At 48.1% G+C, this 18,396-nt stretch overlaps 1 pseudogene; it reads left to right on the top strand.

Annotated features, from left to right (window-relative positions):
- Positions 1-8,948: 8,948 nt before the first annotated feature.
- LOC113831721 lies at positions 8,949-9,086 on the top strand (annotated as a pseudogene).
- Positions 9,087-18,396: the final 9,310 nt, after the last annotated feature.

Here is an 18,396-nt window from a genome sequence, read left to right as displayed (position 1 = left end):
GTCTCTCCCTGAACCAGGAGCTCACTAACTCGCTAGTCTGACTGGCCAGCAAGCCTTAGGGACCTCCCCACCGGTCTCTACCTTCCTAGTACTGGGATTTCAGGTGTGCACCTGTACCCAGATTGTTCTGTGGGGCAGGGGAATCAAACTCAGATCCTCATGCTTGTACCACATGAATTTTAGCTAACTAAGCTATCTCGAGCTTAGTTAGACAACATATGTTTAAGAACTTTGCATTATCATTGCAACAGCATTCCCAAACTTGAGGTCACACTCTGTACCCTGAGAAGCCAAGTGGCCATCTGTCCTTGAAAAGCCAATTAAAGCAGCCAAATTCTTTTTTTTTTCTTTGTTTTGTTTTGTTTGTTTTTTAAGTCACACCAGGACTTTTTTTTTTTTTTTTTTTTTTTTTAAGGCACACACCTAATCCCAGCACTCGAAGGCAGAAGCAGGCCATCTCTGTGAGTTCAAGGCCAGCCTGTGCTACACAGAGAGACTGTCTTAAAAACAAAAACAAAAACAAAAACAAAAGGCAGAAAAAGTTGATCCAATGCAGCCACAGTGGGGAGAGGGACATGGAAAGCTTCCCTTGTCAGGAGTCCTATAGTGAGGTTAAAATACACACAGGAGCTAGAGATATGCACAGCTCAGCAATCTGTTGGTAAGGTGTGGGCCTGCCCACTGCTGGCACTCTGTTGTCTGGGCTCCAGTCTCTCCAGCAAGGTGGTAGATGTCGTCAGCATTCTGAAATCTCTTTCTGGGAGGCAAGCTGCCCCTCTGGCACCGGGTTTCAGCCTTTACCTCATCCCGGATGAGATTCCTAGAGGGAATTCCAGTTTACTGGGGCCCATTGTTTCAATATAAGCAGAGTGAGACTCGGGAACACACGGGTCTATGCCCCGCCACTCACAACATCAGCCCATTAAGACAAATTCTTTCTAAATAACGGGAACTGACTGGTACCGAGTATGTTACAGATTTTGAGTGTGAAGCTGAGCACCGTGCATACCTACGGTCCCAGAATTTGAGGCAGGGGCTAAGGCAGGAGACCCATGAGTTTGAGGCCAGCCTGGACCACAAAACAAGACCCTGTTCTCGGCTCTTCCTGCTCAAGAAATGACTTCCTGTGGCCGGCCGTTGGTGGTGCACGCCTTTAATCCTAGCACTCCAGAGGCAGAGGCAGGCAGATCTCTGTGAGTTCCAAGCCAGCCTGGTCGCCAGAGCGAGTGCCAGGATAGGCTCCAAAGCTACACAGAGAAACCCTGTCTCGAAAAAAAACCAAAAAAAAAAAAAAAAAGAGAAAAGAAAAAAAGAAATGACTTCATGTTTTAGACTCTTTTCCACCGATAACTTACGTATTAGCTACATAAAAGAACGCTGATTCTGCCAAGTTCACAGAAAGAGCTGACATGAACCAGGGTAAGGGCTACGCCAGTAAGATTCAGAGCCAAGACACATTCTTTCCAAACTGGGAACTCTGAGTCAGGGGAACCAGAGCCACACCAGGGCATAAGTTCTGTGGGAGGACCCTTCATAGCACACAGTATTCCTGAGGCCCTACTGGGTGCTGGGACTAGACAGTGAGGCAGCCTGGGGCAGCCTGAGGCTGGTGGGAGGTTTTCTGCCTGGTGCCTGCATCTTGAGGGTACAGGGAGCTCATGCTAGCAAGCTGAGAGGGGCTTCTGGGGCTGCACAAGTCAGGAGGTGTGCTGGGGTCAGAGGTCACAGAGCACCCTAGGGCCAGGCAAGGAGGGTGAAACTGGGGAGAGAGCTTGTGAGCGGGAACCAGGTGTCTACATTGTCTACACTGAAGGAAGCAGCTGGGATCTTTACCTGTGGGCTCTGGGAAGCCCCAGAAGGGATCTGAGGGGATTTACAGTTTAGAACAACCTCCTAGATTATAAGGAAAATGGATTCAAGGGAGTCATCACCAGACGCCGTTGCGTGGGGGGACAGTGTGAGAGCCCAGTGTGAAGATGGATGAGGGAGCTGGGCAAGGCTTTGTCTGGAGATCAGAAAGTAGCCTCAGCTGGGGCAGCTAGGAGGACAGTCATTGGAAGCCCCAGAGATCACTGACACCCTGAGAGTGGTTAGGGTTGAGCGCAAGAAGGCCAGCCAAGGGAACAAGTGATTCAATGATGGCACCGGATTGTTTTTCATTCGGTTGAAAACCTCCAGAAGTGCCGGGGAGAGGGGAGGGCCCTCTGGTGTAAGAATCAAACTGGCCATCAGCTTACCAGCTTCTCCCCATGGCTTGCTCAGTCTACTTTCTTAGGCAGCCGAGGCCCACCTGCCTAGGGATGGCACCACCCACAGTGGGCTGGGCCCTCCCACAGCAATCATTTATCAAGAGATCGCCCCACAGACTTGCTTATGGGCCAGTCTGAGGGAGGCGTTTTCTCAGCTGAAGTTCCCTCTTCCCAGGTGACCCTAACTTGTATCAAAAACTAACCAGTACAATTGACCCCTTGATGTGACACACTAGCACTGCTATCAAACTATAACCTGGCCAGAAGTGGTGATGCACGCCTTTAATACCAGCACTCAGGAGACAGAGGCAGGTGGATCTCTTTAAGTTTGAGGCCAGCCTGCTCTGTTTTATCCCTAATATCTTATTACTAACACAATATAAGACACGGCATAACTTTTAAAAATCCCACAAGTCTTTAGCAAATTTGGTTTAAAAGTTGAGTCTCTTTCAAATGCCCAACATTTCTTTAAAAGTCCAAAGTCTCCTAACTGTGGACTCCTGTAAAACGAAAGTTATGTGCTTCATTATTTCCAAAGGAGGAGGAGGCAGAGCACAGCTAGATCAGACCAAAGCAAAACACCAACATCCAGCAACGCGAGAGTCTCCACTGGCCGAGCCTCCATTGAAAACAGCTGTGGGCGGTTTCCTACGTGCCATCCCAGGTCATAGGCTGCAATCTAATCCCGAGATGGCAGCACAAGAAGGCCAGTAGGCCTTGAGGGTGAAGCCTTCACTCGTGCTGTCAGCACCATTGCAAAGGGCTGAAAGGAACACCTCGTTTAGACATGGCTACCAGCGTCCATCGATGAACCGGAAATGAGCTCCTACCATGGCCCAGCTCTGCCAGCTCTGCCATCCACAACATAAATAGCTGGTCTTATAGGCTGGCTCATGCCACCCTGTGTCTGGTGTTTGTCCCACAGTCCTGGAATGCCCAATAGGCTGGAATGTCCACTACTGCTGAGTTTTCACTTCATCAGGGGCCTCTCCTGACACCTTCAGGGAGTGACCCTACCACCTAGTGCCTCAGCAGCTTCTCTCCTTGACCATTTCACGACCCTTCATGCCACCAAGTCTCCGACCACACAGGAGACTCTTACACAGTACCCAAGTTCACTTCCGGCTCGAGATGCAGCCTTGGCCCTCTCTGAACCCCAGCTGTGTGTGCTGACCCTGAGGAAACACTTCCCAGACGAGTTCACCTCAGTGATGCTGGTCTCTTATTAGTTCCAGCTGACCCCTCAGCTCCAGCTGACCAGAAACCACAGATTCCTATTCAAGCTGAGCACACAAGTGGCCCTGTAGGGGCTTTGCTTCTGTCTGAAACTTCACAAGCCAGGCATGTTTCTCTTAACACTCTTATCTTCCAAGATCCCGCAGAGCAGCGTGGAACACTCAATGACCCAAAGTCCTCCACACTTCCAACGTCCTCCCCAAAACAATATGGCCAGGTCTGTCACCACGATACCTTGTGACCCAGTATCAATTTCTGTCTTAGTTTGGTTCCTGTTGCTGTGATAACACACTGACCAAAAACAACTTGGGGGAAGAAAGGTTTGACTTACGGAGTCTAGTCCGCCATCAAGGAAGCCGAGGCAGGAGCCGTGCAGTGGTGCTGCTCACCGGCTTGCTCCCCACGGCTCACTCAGTCTGCTTTCTTACACAACCCAGGACCACCTGCCCAGAGTGGTACCGCCTTCAGGCTGCTGGACCCTCCCCCATCATCGGTCAATAAAAAGCCCCATAGACCTACCCACAGACTAATCTGATGCAGAACTGTCTCAGTCGAGGGTCCCAGATAACCATAGTCTATGACAAGTCCAAAACCCTAACTGGCACCACAGTATTTTTTTTTTAAACAATTTCACTATTTATTTATTTATTTAATTTAGAGATGATTTTATTTTACATATCAATCCCAGTTCCCTCTCCTTTCCATCCTCTCATCCCCCTCACCCACACCCCCCCATCTATTCCCCAGGGAGGGTGAGGCCTTCGGTGGGGGATCTTCAAAGTCTGTCATATCATTTGGGGGAGGGCCTAGACCCTCCTCCATGTGTCTAGGCTGAGAGAGCATCCCTCCATGGGGAATGGGCTCCCAAAGTCCGTTCGTGCACTAGGGATAAGTACTGGTTCCACTACCAGAGGCTCCATAGATTGCCCAGGCCTCCTAATTGACACCCACATTCAGAGGTCCTGGTTCAGTCTTATGCTGGTTCCCCAGCTGTCAGTCTGGGATCCATGAGCTCCCACTTGCTCAGGTCACCTGTTACTGTGGGTTTCTCCAGCCTGGTCTTGACCCCTTTGCTCATCACTCCTCGTTCTCTGCAACTGGATTCCAAGAGTTCAGCTCAGTGTTTAGCTGTGGGTGTCTGCTTCTGCTTCCTTCAGCTACAGGATGAAGGCTCTAGGATGGCAGATAAGGTATCATCAGTCTCATTATCGGAGAAGGACATTTAAGGTAGCCTCTCCACTATTGCTTAGATTGTTAGTTGGGGACATCCTTGTAGATCTCTGGACATTTCCCTAGTGCCAGATTTCTTTAAACCTATAGTGGCCCCCTCTACTATGGTGTCTCTTCTCTTGCTCTCCTCTATTCTTCCCCTGACTCAACCCTCCTGCTCCCTCATGTTCTCCTCACTACCTCTTCTCCCTTCTCTTTCTCCTCCCTCCCCCCCCATGCTCCCAATTAGCTCAGGAGATCTTGACCCTTTCCCCTTCTCTGGGGGACCATGTATGTCTCTCTTAGGGTCCTCCTTGTTTCCTAGCTTCTCTGGCGGTGTGGATTGTAGGCTGGTAATCCTTTGCTCTGTATCTAAAATACATATATGAATGAGTACATACCATGTTTGTCTTTCTGTGTCTGGATTACCTCACTCAGCATGGTTTCTTCTAGTTCCGTCCATTTGCCTGTGAATTTCATTTTTTTTTTCCCACTGAGTAGTACTCCATTGTATAAATGTACCACATTTTCCTTCTCCATTCTTTGGTTGAGGGGCATCTAGGTTGCTTCCAGGTTCTGACTATTACAAATAATGCTGCTATGAACATAACTGAACAGATGTCCTTGTTGTATGAATGTGCATCCTTTGGGTATATGCCTAAGAGTGGAATTGCTGGATTTTGAGGTAGACTGATTCCCATTTTCCTAAGAAACCACCATACTGATTTCCAAAGTGGTTGTACAAGTTTGCACTCCCACAAGCAACAGAGGAGTGTTCCCCTTTCTCCAAATCCTCTCTAGCATAAACTGTCGTTGGTGTTTTTGATTTTAGCCATTCTGAGGGGTGTAAGATGGTATCTCAGAGTTGTTTATTTGCATTTCCCTGGTGGCTAAGGATGTTGAGCAATTTCTTAAGTGTCTTTCAGCCATTTTAGATTCCTCTATTGAGAATTCTCTGTTTAATTCTGTACCCCACTTTTTAATTGGATTATTTGGTGTTTTGGTGATTAGCTTCTTGAGTTCTTTGTATATTTTGGAAATCAGCCCTCTGTCAGATGTGGGGTTGGTGAAGATTTTTTTCCCATTCTGTGGGCTGCCGTTTTGTCTTGCTGACTGTGTCCTTTGCCTTACAGAAGCTTCTCAGTTTTAGGAGGTCCCATTTATTAATTGTCGATCTCAGTGTCTGTGCTACTGGTGTTATGTTCCGGAAGCGGTCTCCTGTACCAATTCGTTCAAGGGTACCTCTCACTTTCTTCTCTAAGAGGTAGTGTGTCTGGATTTATGTTGAAGTCTTTAATCCATTTGGAGTTAAGTTTTATGCATGTCGATAGATATGGATCTATCTGCCATCTTCTACATCTCAGCATCCAGTTATGCCAGCACCATTTGTTGAAGATGCTTTCTTTTTTCCATTGTATAATTTTAGCTTCTTTGTCAAAAATCAGGTGTTCGTAGGTGTATGAATTAATATCAGGGTTTTCAATTAGATTCCATTGGTTAACCCGTCTGTTTTTGTGCCAATACCAAGCTGTTTTCATTGCTATAGCTCTCTCTATAGTAGAGCTTGAAGTCAGGGATGGTGATGCCTCCAGAAGTTCCTTTATTGTACAGGGTTGTTTCAGCTATTGTAGGGTTTTTTGTTTTTCCACATAAAGTTTAGTATTGTTATTTCAAGGTCTGTGAAGAATTGTGCTGGGATTTTGCTGGGGATTGCATTGAATCTGTAGATTGCTTTAGGTAAGATTACCATTTTTACTATGTTGATCCTACCTATCTAAGAGCATGGGAGATGTTCCCGTTTTCTGGTATCTTCTTTAATTTCTTTCTTTAAGGACGCAAAGTTCTTGTCATACAGGTCTTTCACCTATTTGGTTAGAGTTACCCAAGATATTTTATGTTATTTGTGGCTATTGTAAAGGGTGATGTTTCTCTGATTTTTTTCTCAGCTCATTTATCGTCCATATATAGTAGGTCTACTGATTTTGGGGGGGTTAATCTTGTATCCTGCCACTTTGCTGAAGGGATTAATCGTGTGTGTCACCAGTCAGCCTCAATGCCACTATAAGATACACTACAGGGGAAAGGATGTTCGGCTCCTGAATTAAGTTTTGAGTTATTCTGGAAGATTGCCAGCAGCCATCTCTTATAGGATATTCTAGAATGTCTGAACAAAGAAAGGCACACGGCTGTGAGGCTCAGGGGGTTTGGTTTGAATTCTATTGAGCCAGTGAGGCAGTTGATTGAGGCTTAGATGGATGTGCTTTTCTCCTCCTGGAGCATTCTGGGTAATCCTCTGACAAAGCTATGGATAAAGAAAAAGACCAAGCTAGCCTGAGATGTGAGCTGCCCCACAAGATCAACACAGACCATTTGTAGTTGGGAGACAGTTAAGAGGTCTGAAAGTAACTCTCTCTTGAGGATGGACAGGCTGATGGTCACTTGGACCCAGCTGAGCCAGCTCAATTCTGCTGAGGGTGCTGCCACCCCAAACCACCAGGTCTTTTTTCTTAAAATAAGGTCTTTTTTTTTTTTTTTTAACTGTGTGTGTGTGTGTGTGTGTGTGTGTGTGTGTGTGTGTGTGTATGCAGGGTCTGAGGAGGCCAGAAGAGGGTGTCACATCCCTGAAGCTGGAGTTCCAGGTGGCTGTGAGCTGCCATGTGGGTGCTGGGAACCAAAACTCAGGTCCTCTGAAGGGCAGCCAGTGCCCTTACCCACTGAGCCATCCCTCCAGCTTCCCTCCCCCTTCTGTTCCAAACAGGGTCGCCCATGGCCCAGGCTGGGCTTGAACTCTCATTGTACCTGAGGGTGACCTTGAACTACTGATCCTTCTCCCTGTACCTGCAAAGTGCTGGGATTCTGGGTGTGTGCTACCCTGTAGTGCTGAGGTGCATGTTAGACAATTAGCCGACTGAGCGATGCCCTTTCTGGAACTGGCATTGATATTGATCTGGGGTCACTGAGCTGGAATTGACTGGCATTGGGTCTACGGTGTTGGTGTGGATTGGCATCAGCATTGGACTCAGGGTTTTGGTGCTGGGTCGATACTGGTGTTGTGTTTGGTTCCTGGTGTTGACATTGCTTTACTATTTTTGTCCAAGCTGTGCTTAAGGTGGGGAAATGTGCCGAGTCTCTACGTTGGCTTGCCTCCTTCGTGGGGGTAGTTAGAAAGTCAAGGAGGAAATTCCAGGGCTGGTGAAATGTCAACAGGTAAAGGCAATTGACACCGAGCCTGAGAGCGAGGAAAGGGGCAGGTACCAGCTTCAGGCCCGGGACACTAGGCACTCTTGAGAAGGCTGGTGCGGCCTCCTCCTATTCTGAGTGTCACTAAATCAACCGACGGTGATAGGTTTCCTCGAAACTTTAGGAGACAGGAAGTGCCCCTCCCCACAGAGGGATGACCCAAGTACCAGATAGGCTTCTCTGAATTCCACAGGAGCTGGGGAGGCTCCCCCTGGCTAAATACCTTATCACTACTCAGCCGGAAGTCGAATGGGCAGAGCTTCCGGCTGTTCTGATAAGATTTCTGCCCCTGATCTGAAGCCACTGATGCCACCCTGTGTCCCAGCTGCCGGGCCGAGGACACCGCCCACCACATCATGAAACTCCCGGGACGGGACGGAGCTCAAAGATGACTGCCGGCCTCCCGAGGGCTAGGACTGCGGTCTGTGTGTTCCTTGTGCTCCTCTGTCGAGAGACCTGCCCGCTGCTCTCTGCTTTTCTCACCCTGTGGTGGTATTTGTGTTTTTATGAGGGTATACTGATTGTCCCTAGTCACGGGCTCCCCTGTATGTTATGCATCTCTGTGACATTCGCACTGCCCTTTGCTCTCTTGCCCCCCACCCCCCTCGAGTCCCCTCCTAGCAGCCCCTCTACTTCCCGTGGGCTGCGTGAGGCATGCGCATAGGAGCACGCGCGCCTTCCCGGGGCTACAGCGCCCAGGGAAATGTCTCTCCTGCCTCTGACGACCTCGGGGAGAAGTGGGACCCGCCGAGTTCCCCCATTCGACAAGAGGGGGCCGGTTTAAGCGAGACACACGTGGGAAGACGCCTCCACAGCGACATCTAGAGTAGAGTTTGAGCTCTGCACCAGGCTACCGTGCTCAGCGGTTGAGCGGCTCTCGGCCCAGAAGATTTTTCTCCGAATTCTTTTTCTATACTTCAGTAGCAAACGCTGCACGGCATACACGTTTAAGACTCAGCAATAACTACCAGTAATCAGAATTATTCCGAAATGAGAACAGGTTAAAAACAAATCACCCGAACAAGGTGGTTTCCCAGGGTGAAGTTCAAACGCTGCCCTCGGATGTGCTGACCCCTGAGATTTCCCCCAAATGTGGGAAACTTAACTACATACTTTGTGGTAGCTGGGGAGCTGCATTCACACTCTCTCCTAAAGATCAGAAAAAAAAAAAAACCCAGTATTATACAATATTGCAGTAGGGACTGGAGAGATGGGTCAGCAGTTAAGAGCCCTGGCTGCTCTTGCAGAGGCCCCGGCTTCAATTCCCGGCACCTCCATGATGGCTCACAACCATCTCTTAATTCCAGTTCCGGGGGTCTGATGGCATCGCCTGACCTCCATGGGCAATGCACAAATGAAGGCACAGTCCAAACGCCATGCAGATTATTATTAATGGTAATAAAATTTAAAGTATTTTCACAGAGCCACCAAATTTGAGGGGCTGGAGAGTTGGCTCTGTGGTTGAGACTGTATACTGCTCTTTCAGAGGTCCCAGGTTCAGTTCCCAGCACCTATGTCTGGTGGCTTATCTCAGCCTGTAACTCCAGCTCCGGGGCATCTGACACTCTCTCTGGCTTCTGCAGGCCAGCTCCGGGCATCTGACACTCTCTCTGGCTTCTGCAGGTCAGCTCCGGGGCATCTGACACTCTCTCTGGCTTCTGCAGGCACCTGCATGCACTTGGCTCAATTTTGCACACACTCCTATGTAAATAAAGCCAGAAAAAAAATACTAAAAGAAAAACAGAGCCATAAAATTTGAACAGTAGCAAAAGTGATGAAAAATATATCCCAATATAAGTATCAGAAGATGTCCATTCTAGGATTCAAAACGTTTTAAGTCACACGCACCATATTTGTTTCGTTTTGTTTTATCCTCTTTGCTGACATCTGAACCTGGGATCAACAATAAGCAGAAACAGGCATCAGGTTGTTTGTCGAACTCTTGCTTAAATGTGTTCAGTTTCCAGGGGGCTCTGGATCCCTCTCTCCCTCCCCCATTTTTCCACTGCGGTCACTAAGTGTGACGCTTAAATATAAATATTTGACACCCACACGTTGCCACATTGGCTGTTGGGAATTTTAAGTCAGATGAGAAACTGGAAAGAACAAAAATCCCCTCCACCACAAGAGGGCGGTAGACGCCAGCAGTGAGTAGGCGGCTCCCTGGGAACCCGGAGACTTCAGGATGAACCCGAGCCCTGGGGCCATCTAATTCAAGTCTGTCCTTCTTGGGAAAAAGTGGAGAAATGACAGTTGGGGGAGTTAATGAGATCACATTGTTGGCCAGGGTCTATTGTCCACAGAGGCTAACTTGCCCTCAATTAGACGTCTGGAACCAGGAAGTTCCTTCTTATTAGGGGTGCTCGGACCATGGCATTGCTGGGTGTAAATCCAGCACCAGAGAGGTAGAGAGAGAGACAAAGGGATCCACAGTGCTTGCTGGCCAGCCAGCCAGGCTACGCAGTGAGTGCACCAGGCCAGAGAGACCTTGCCTCAAAAAATCAAAACGGATGGCTCCTGAAGTATGACACCCAAGGCACACACATGTGTAAACACATACACACACACTGAGAGAGAGAGAGAGAGAGAGAGAGAGAGAGAGAGAGAGAGAGAGAGAGAGAGAGAAGAGAGAGAGAGAGAGAGAGAGAATTTCTAGGAAGAGATTCCTGCCAGGACAAAATGACCAATGTTTTAAAGAAAGCATAACTGACTAAAACAGACTTAAGAAAAGACGGGAAATGGATAAATGAAGCTATTGTTGGGAAAACTGAGGCAGAAGTAAAAATCCTTGTCAAGATAATCAGAATCAGCCTCTGCCACAAAGTGAGTGGGAGGCCAGCCTGGGCTACTGGTGACCCAGATTTGATCCCCAGGAACTACATGATAGGAGCAGAGAACTGACGCCTGCAAGTTGTCCTTTGACCTCCACATTTGTACCATGGCATGTGTGACATACATGAGCGCGCACACACACACACACACACACACACACACACACACACACACATAAAAGAAACAATTTTTTTCAAGACAGGGTTTCTCTGTGGTTTTGGAGGCTGTCCTGGAAGTTGCTCTTGTAGACCAGGCTGGTCTCAAACCCACAGAGATCCACCTGCCTCTGCCCCCCCCCCAGTGCTGGGATTAAAGGCATGCACTATCACCACCCGGCTCAAGAAATATAATTTTAAGCAGGGTGTTGGTGTTTAATCCAGCACTTGGGAGGCAGAGGCAGGTGAATCTCTGTGAGTTCAAGGCCAGCCTGGTATACAGAATGAGTTGTTTTTTTTTTTTTTTTTTAAAGATTTATTTATTTATCATGTATACAGTGCATGCCAGAAGAGGGCACCAGTTCTCATTACAGATAGTTTTGAGCCACCATGTGGTTGCTGGGAATTGAACTCAGGACCTCTGGAAGAACAGTCAGTGCTCTTAACCCCTAAGCCATCTCTGCAGCCCCAGAATGAGTTTTAGAACGCCAGCCGACACAAAGAGAACAAGTCTTGAAAAATAAAATCTTGTCCTAAAACAAGATTACATGTTAACATGACTTAGATGTCTAACTAGTCACCATGATATAAAAAGAGGAAAAGAGGCAAAAGTGGAAAAACTAAGTAAAAAACTTTCAACTGTTTCCAGACTTCAGGGACGTTTTCCTCTAGTCCCCTCTCTCAGTGACCACAGCATTCTTCCTGTGATCTCTGTGTGCCCTGTTTCTTTCTTTCCCACGTGATCTCCCCCATAGATGACCCACAGAATGACCAGGGTCTACAAGGGTGCATACATCCTGTCTAAACATGGTGGTGCACACCTGTAACCCCAGCATTCAGGAGGCTAAGTCAACAACGCTGTGAGTCTGGGGCCAACCTGGGCTACATAGCAAGCCTCTTCTCTTCTTCCTCCTCCTCCTCGTCTTCTCCTTCCTTCTTCCTTTTCCTCCTCTTTCTCTTCCTCCTCCTCCTCTTTTTCTTTTCTTTTTTAAAGCAGGAGGCAGGAGTGGAGAGATGGCTCAGAAATTAAGAGCATTTGTTGCTCTTGCAGAGAGCCCACCTAGAACAGTTCACAACTTCCTATAATTCCAGCTCCTGGGGACTCAGCATCCTTTTCTGGTCTCTGTGGGCACCTGTACACACATGGTATACACACAGAGACATAGACACATGCACATAAATTTAAAACAAATCTTTTAATAAAAGGTACATCCTATTTAATATTTAAATGGGTTTCACTTTGAGAGTGTTAGAAATATAAACTCTCAGGCCACAATCAAATCCAAATCAGAACCTGCAATTATTAAGGTTTTTAAAATTGTGTGTGTGTGTGTATGTATGTGTGGTTATGTGCACAATGTGTGCAAAAGCCTTGGGGTCCAGAAGAGGGCAGGGGATCCCATGGAGCTGTACTTGAGGAGCTGTAAGCTGCTATGTAGGTGTTGGCAAAGAACCCTTGTCCTCTGCAAGAGCAGTAAACATCCTTAGCCACTGAGGCATCTCTCCAGCCCGTCATTATCTAAGATTAGTTAGTATACCATCTACCCTCATATGGAGATCTATTTATTTGTTTGTTTGAGACAGGGTCCTCAGGCTGGCTCCTTAAGATGGTGAAGATTGTGGCATGGGGATTCTGCCCAGATGGAGCAAGAAGGGAGAGAGGCTGCTGGCATCTTCTGGTACAAGCCAGGATGCCAACCTTGATACAAAATGAACAAGAACTATGACTCAGCAGTGACACATCAGAGGCTGAGTCCGAACCTGGGTGCAGCACAGTTGGCCCTGGGGAGGTGGCACAGGTGGCAGAGCCATCTTGTAGCTGCTGCATTGAGGAGAAAGGTGTTGAATGAATAACGTGTGCGGCTGGAAACAGCTTAGGTGGGAGACGGGAGCAGAGGAGGAAAAGTCAGGTTTGAAGGTCAAGTGACCCAGCTGGACAGTAAAGGGACCCGGCCTGGACTGGGGGCCACTCTGCTCTCCATCCAGATGAGAAGCCAGTGCTTAGCCCTGAGACCCCCCCCCCACACCACTTCCTGCTGACCCCTGAGGAGCTCAGAGCTGTAAGGCAAGAGCTAGGGCAGTGCCAGGGAAATATTTCTTCCACGGACATACCCTGGGCTTGGGAAGAGGCTGGGCTCTCCTGTAGGGAGATCTCATTTCCCTTTGGCCTGGAGCTCAACTCTACAATGCCTCCATCTAAGTGGCATTTATTTTCTTTGATTTGGGGTCTGGGAATTGAACTCAGTTTCCCTTTGCTAATTAAGTCCCTGACAGATTTACACTGCAGCCCTGAAGTGGCTGTGCTTTTAAATAATGATCGCCGGGCCCAAGTTCACTTTTAATCTGCTTTAAATTCTAGGTGTGTGTGTGTGTGTGTGTGTGTTTGTTCGCGAGTGTGCGTGCGTGCGTGCCTGCGTGAGTGCGTGTGCGTGTGCGTGTGCGTGTGTAGCCATGATGGAATTGAAACCCAGGGCCTTATGTATGCTAGGCAAATACTCTACTACTGAGATATATCCCAGCTTCAGCTGTGCACACACACACACACACACACACACACACACACACACACGGCGGGGGTTGGGGGGACTGATAAGATGCTCTTTAATTTCTGACCTTCCTACTCTCACCTCCCTAGTGCCAGGATTCCAGGTGTGTGCGCACCACCACACCTGGTCTCTGCAGTTGTGGGAATGGAACCCAGGACCTCATGCATGAGAGGCCAGCACTCTACCAACAGAGGCCATACCCAAAGCCCAGGGCATCTTTTACAGTGTTTGTTGCTACAGATTGGCAAGTGGTTACCTTCATCATCCAGCAGAATAGCCACTCCCTCTGCTCCAAGCTCTGCTCAGCCTCCAGGTCCTAAGTACCCGTCTGGCTCCACGCATTACATCAGGGTTCCTTCAGATACCACACTGTAAGGTGCCCCTTGCATGGAAGGCTGCTTTCCAGGCACCCCAGATGGGAAAGGCCCCTCCAGTGACTTAACGCCATCTTGGAACTTCTTGAAAATGGCATGCAACTACCTGACAATTTTTATAATGTTGTCTCTGTCATACTCACAGAGTTCCATGCCATGCCACTTGGCGGTGGAGACTGGGCAGTGTGCAGACAGGAAGGAGCACAGGCTCCCCACAAGGATGACCAGACTAGAGTCTTCTCTTGAAAATTACTTTCTGACTACCCCCCCCCCCCGGAAAAAAAAAAAACACAAAGCAACATAATAGCTTCTGAGGCATGTCAGGGTGTGCTGACCGAGGACTGGCAGAAGGGGAGGTGGGAGAGTGAGAGGAGAGAGAGCAGGAGAGATGATGCCATCTGGTGTCAGAAACTCCCACTCTCCTGGATGCCAACAGTCTTTCAAGCTGAGACTCTGGGACGTGGTGCGACTTTTGGTAATCGGAGAAAGAGTATAAAGCCATCCTGGTTAACCACTCGAACTATTTCCCAAACCAGTGTGACGTGAGTCCCTGGGCGACACCCACCTGCAGCCCGTTATACTCTTTAAGGATAATTTATTCATTTATATTTTATGGACTTAAACATTTGTGTTTGCCTGCAGGTATGTTTGTGCCCCACGTGCATGCCTGCCTATGGAGGGCAGAAGAGGACATCAGATGCTTTGGAACTGGGCTTACAGATGGCTGTGAGCTGCCCTGTGGGTGCTGGGGACCAAATCCAGGTCCTCTGTAAGAGCTGCAGAGCTTCTAACCACTACCATATCCTGCTTACTTAACTTTGGCATCGTGCCAAGTATACGTGTGCATGCCCACTGAGTCCAGAAGGGGGCATTAGATTCCTCTGGAGCTGGAGTTACAGGAAGGGATGAGCCATCCAGTGGTGCAGGGAACTGAACTCGGGTCCTTGGCAACAGCAGTCAATGTTCTCAACCACTGAGCCATCTCTTCAGACCCTTTGATGTTTATCTCAAGACAGAATTTCCCTGTATTGCCTGGCTGACCTTGAAAATTTGGACCAGACACCTGGGGGCTTATTGTTCTTCATGGAATGAATATCTGAAGTGAAGGAGGGGCATCACCGTGGACAACAGATAGAAAGGAGCCCTGGGCTGCCTTGGGGGATAGAAGGACTGCCCTGGTCTCAAAGTCCAGTTCCCAGGCTGTGTAACAGCACCACAGTCTAAAGTGTAGGGTGGCATTTATAATGCTCATGGAGCCAGGTGTGTTGGGGCACACCTTTAATCCCAGCCAGAGGATCTCTATGAGTTCGAGGCCAGCCTGGTCTATAAAGAGAGGTCCAGGACAGCCAGGGCTACACAGAGAAACCCTGTCTCAAAAGGCCAAAACAAACAAACGAATGAATGAATACATAAAATGCTCATGGGGCTTGTGACCAGGAGTTCAGACAGCTATGAACTGCCCTCTCTCTCCCACACTGCCTGGGCCCTAGCTGGGCTGTAACACAAACAAATAAAAGGACAGGTGTGAGTGGAGCACCATGGTTCACTTCCCTCTGCTTCCTGAGCCTGCAGTGTGAGCAGCTGCCTCATGCTCCGGGACTCTTCCACAATGGACCGAGCCATCAGCTAAAGTTAACCTTTTTCTGTCTGACGTCGCTGTGGCCGGGCACTTTGTCACAGCCGTAGGAGGAGCAGCTAATGTGAGTGTGCTCAAACCCAGTGTGGCACATCAAAGCTGAAGGAGCTGAAGTTTTAACAGAAACTTCTGCCTGGGCCCTGGGCTAACCTCTGAACGACACAGGCATGGGCTACACCCAAAGGAGCAGAGGAGAGACTGCGACAGCCTAAGTGACATAAGAACCCTTGGCAGGGACAACAAGATGGGTCTTGTCTGGATCTGCTCGGACTGCCAGGAGCTATAAGAAGTCAGAGCCCTGCAACATCGAGGCATCAGACGTTATTTGACACACAAAGAACCCGGAAAGTGTGAGCCATTCTCCAGGAAAAGGAAAATGGACTGCTACCAATATCAGCTGCCTGGAGCAGGACAAAGGCCTCAGAGTGGCTCCTTAGGATGAGGAAAAGATGTCCCATGAACAGAAAGCTCTGGGCTTTTAACAGAAAACGGAAATTACGAAAAGGAATGGAAATGTTATAACCTGAAAATTCAATATCTGAAATATAACAGAAAAGAGCCAACACAGAAAAAAAAAAAAACAACCCAGTGGAATGAAATTAAAGTATTCCACTTGAAAAGCGGATCAGAGATTACCAAAAAAAACTATCTAACAAAATCTTAGCATTTTCTGGGGTAACAGAAAGATCTAGAGGGTTACTAGAGTTGCAGAAATAAGGAGAAAGGTGATAAACTGGGAGCCATTCATCGATGTTACTAAGGAGCTGCCAGACTTGCTTAGGAAAGAAAGTCGCATTTGGATAAAGGAGCACTCCCCAGTTCTCCTCTTAGGAAGAGCACAGCTCTGCCAGCCAGGTAGGACAGCCCTGGTTAGGGCTGCTTGGGGACAGCAGTCCTGGTGTGTTCAGGGATCACTGTGACAACACTTTACACTGTAAATCTCTCCATTTGTCCCAACAGCCAACCTTAAACTTGTGTTGTTGGGAAACATGTTCAGTTGTTTGGAGTGTAAGTCGGGGCCATGACTCTGTGTTAAGCTGACGGCTGGCTCCCTTTTGGGCATTAGCCAGAAGTATCTGTCCTTGTTTATATCTAAGTGCTGCAGTGATTTCTCACTTGGAAGGCACATTCATTCCATAACGGTGTAGAAAAGTCTACGAAGACATGATGATGGATTGCTTCCCGTCCTGCTTACAATTACTGTTGTTTTGATGAAACACCATGACTAAAGCAACTTGGGGAGGAAAGGGTTTATTTTAGCTCACACTTGCAGGTGACAGTCCATCACCAAGCGAAGTTAAGGCAGGAACCTGAACCTGAACACAGGGGCTGATGCAGAGGCCATGGAGGGGGTGCTGCTCACTGGCAGCTTCCCCTGGTCTCTCAGCTTGCTTGTAAAAGCCAGGACCACCGGCCCAGGGATGGCACTGCCCACAATGGGGTAGGCCCTTTCCCATCAATCACTAATTAAGAAAATGCCCCTCAGCTGGATCTTCCAGAGGCTTGGTCAGGGTTTCCATTGCCATGAAGAGACACCATGGCCACAGCAACTCTTATAAAGGAAAGCATTTAATTGGGGTGGTGGCTTACATTTTCAGAGGTTCAGTTCATTATCATCATGGTGGTACATAGTGGTATGCAGGCAGACATGGTGCTGGAGAAGGCGCCAAGTGTCCTCCATCTTGGCTTGCAGGCAACAGGAAGTGGTCTCTCTTACTGGGTTTGGCTGGAGCATAGGAGACTTCGGAGCCTGCCCCCACAATGACACACTTCCTCCAACTAGGCCATACCTTCCATTAGCGCCACTCCCATTGGGAGCCATTTTCTTTCAAGCCACCACAGAGGCATTTCCTCACTGAGGTTCCTTCCTTTCAGGTGACTCTAGCTTGTGTTAATTTGACATGAAAGTTGACAGGATACTTCCCACTCTGCGAGATTTCAGCAGCTCAGGGGGTCACAGAAAGGCAGGTCAGCTCTCTGTGTTATGCTCACCAGCTCTATCTATATAGAATGACAGCAGGAAAAGGAACCTCAACCAGCAAGATAGCTCAGCAGGTGAAGGCACTTGCCTGCCACTGTACCTGGAGTTTCTTCACAGCCTGGTCCTGCAGCCAACTAGCCCCAAATAAGCACACAAAGACTTATATTAATTTATAAACTGTTGGCTGATGGCTAGGGCTTCTTACTGGCTAGCTCACTCTTAATTATTATCCCATAACTACTAATCTATGTATTTCTACATGGCCTTATCTTTCCAGAGAATGCCTGGTGTATCCTATCTTCCCATTCTCTACACGGCATCTCTCCTTGGCCTCTTTCTGCCTCCCTTTCTTCAGCTTTCTCCTTGTCTGGTAGCCCCGCCTATCCTTCCTGCCTGGCCAATCAGTGTTTCATTCATCAACCAATAAGAGAAACATATATACAGTAGGACATCCCCCATCTTGCCACCCAAGGACATGATTTCAGTCCTCAGAACCCATGTCAAGGTGGAGGGAAAGACTTCACTCTACAGAGTTGCCCTCTGACCTCCACACATGGGCTGGACACACATAAACACACACACACACACACACACACACACACACAATAAAAGGAATTAAAAACAAAAAAAGGTATAGGTAAATTAACTAAGGTACTAAAAAGCATTCAAATGATCCAAGAGAATGGGGGAGGAGGGGCTAATGGAGGATTAAAAAGAGTGGGAAAAGGGGGCAATGCATCACAGAACAGGAGGCTCAAATGCAAACACGACAGTAACTGTGTTACATGTAAATGCTTCAAACGCACTGATCGAAACATGGAGATTACTAGGTTGGATTGAAAGTACACGACCCACCTACATGCTGCATTTAAAGAAAGCTGAGTTTGAAACAAGAACCAAAGCTCAGGTGAAAGTGGGTATTAATAAGGATAAAGGGA

The sequence above is a fragment of the Cricetulus griseus genome, chromosome 2 (genome assembly GCF_003668045.3).
Source record: "Cricetulus griseus strain 17A/GY chromosome 2, alternate assembly CriGri-PICRH-1.0, whole genome shotgun sequence".
NCBI classification, from domain to species: domain Eukaryota; kingdom Metazoa; phylum Chordata; class Mammalia; order Rodentia; family Cricetidae; genus Cricetulus; species Cricetulus griseus.
This window is presented reverse-complemented; position numbering and strand designations above follow the sequence as displayed.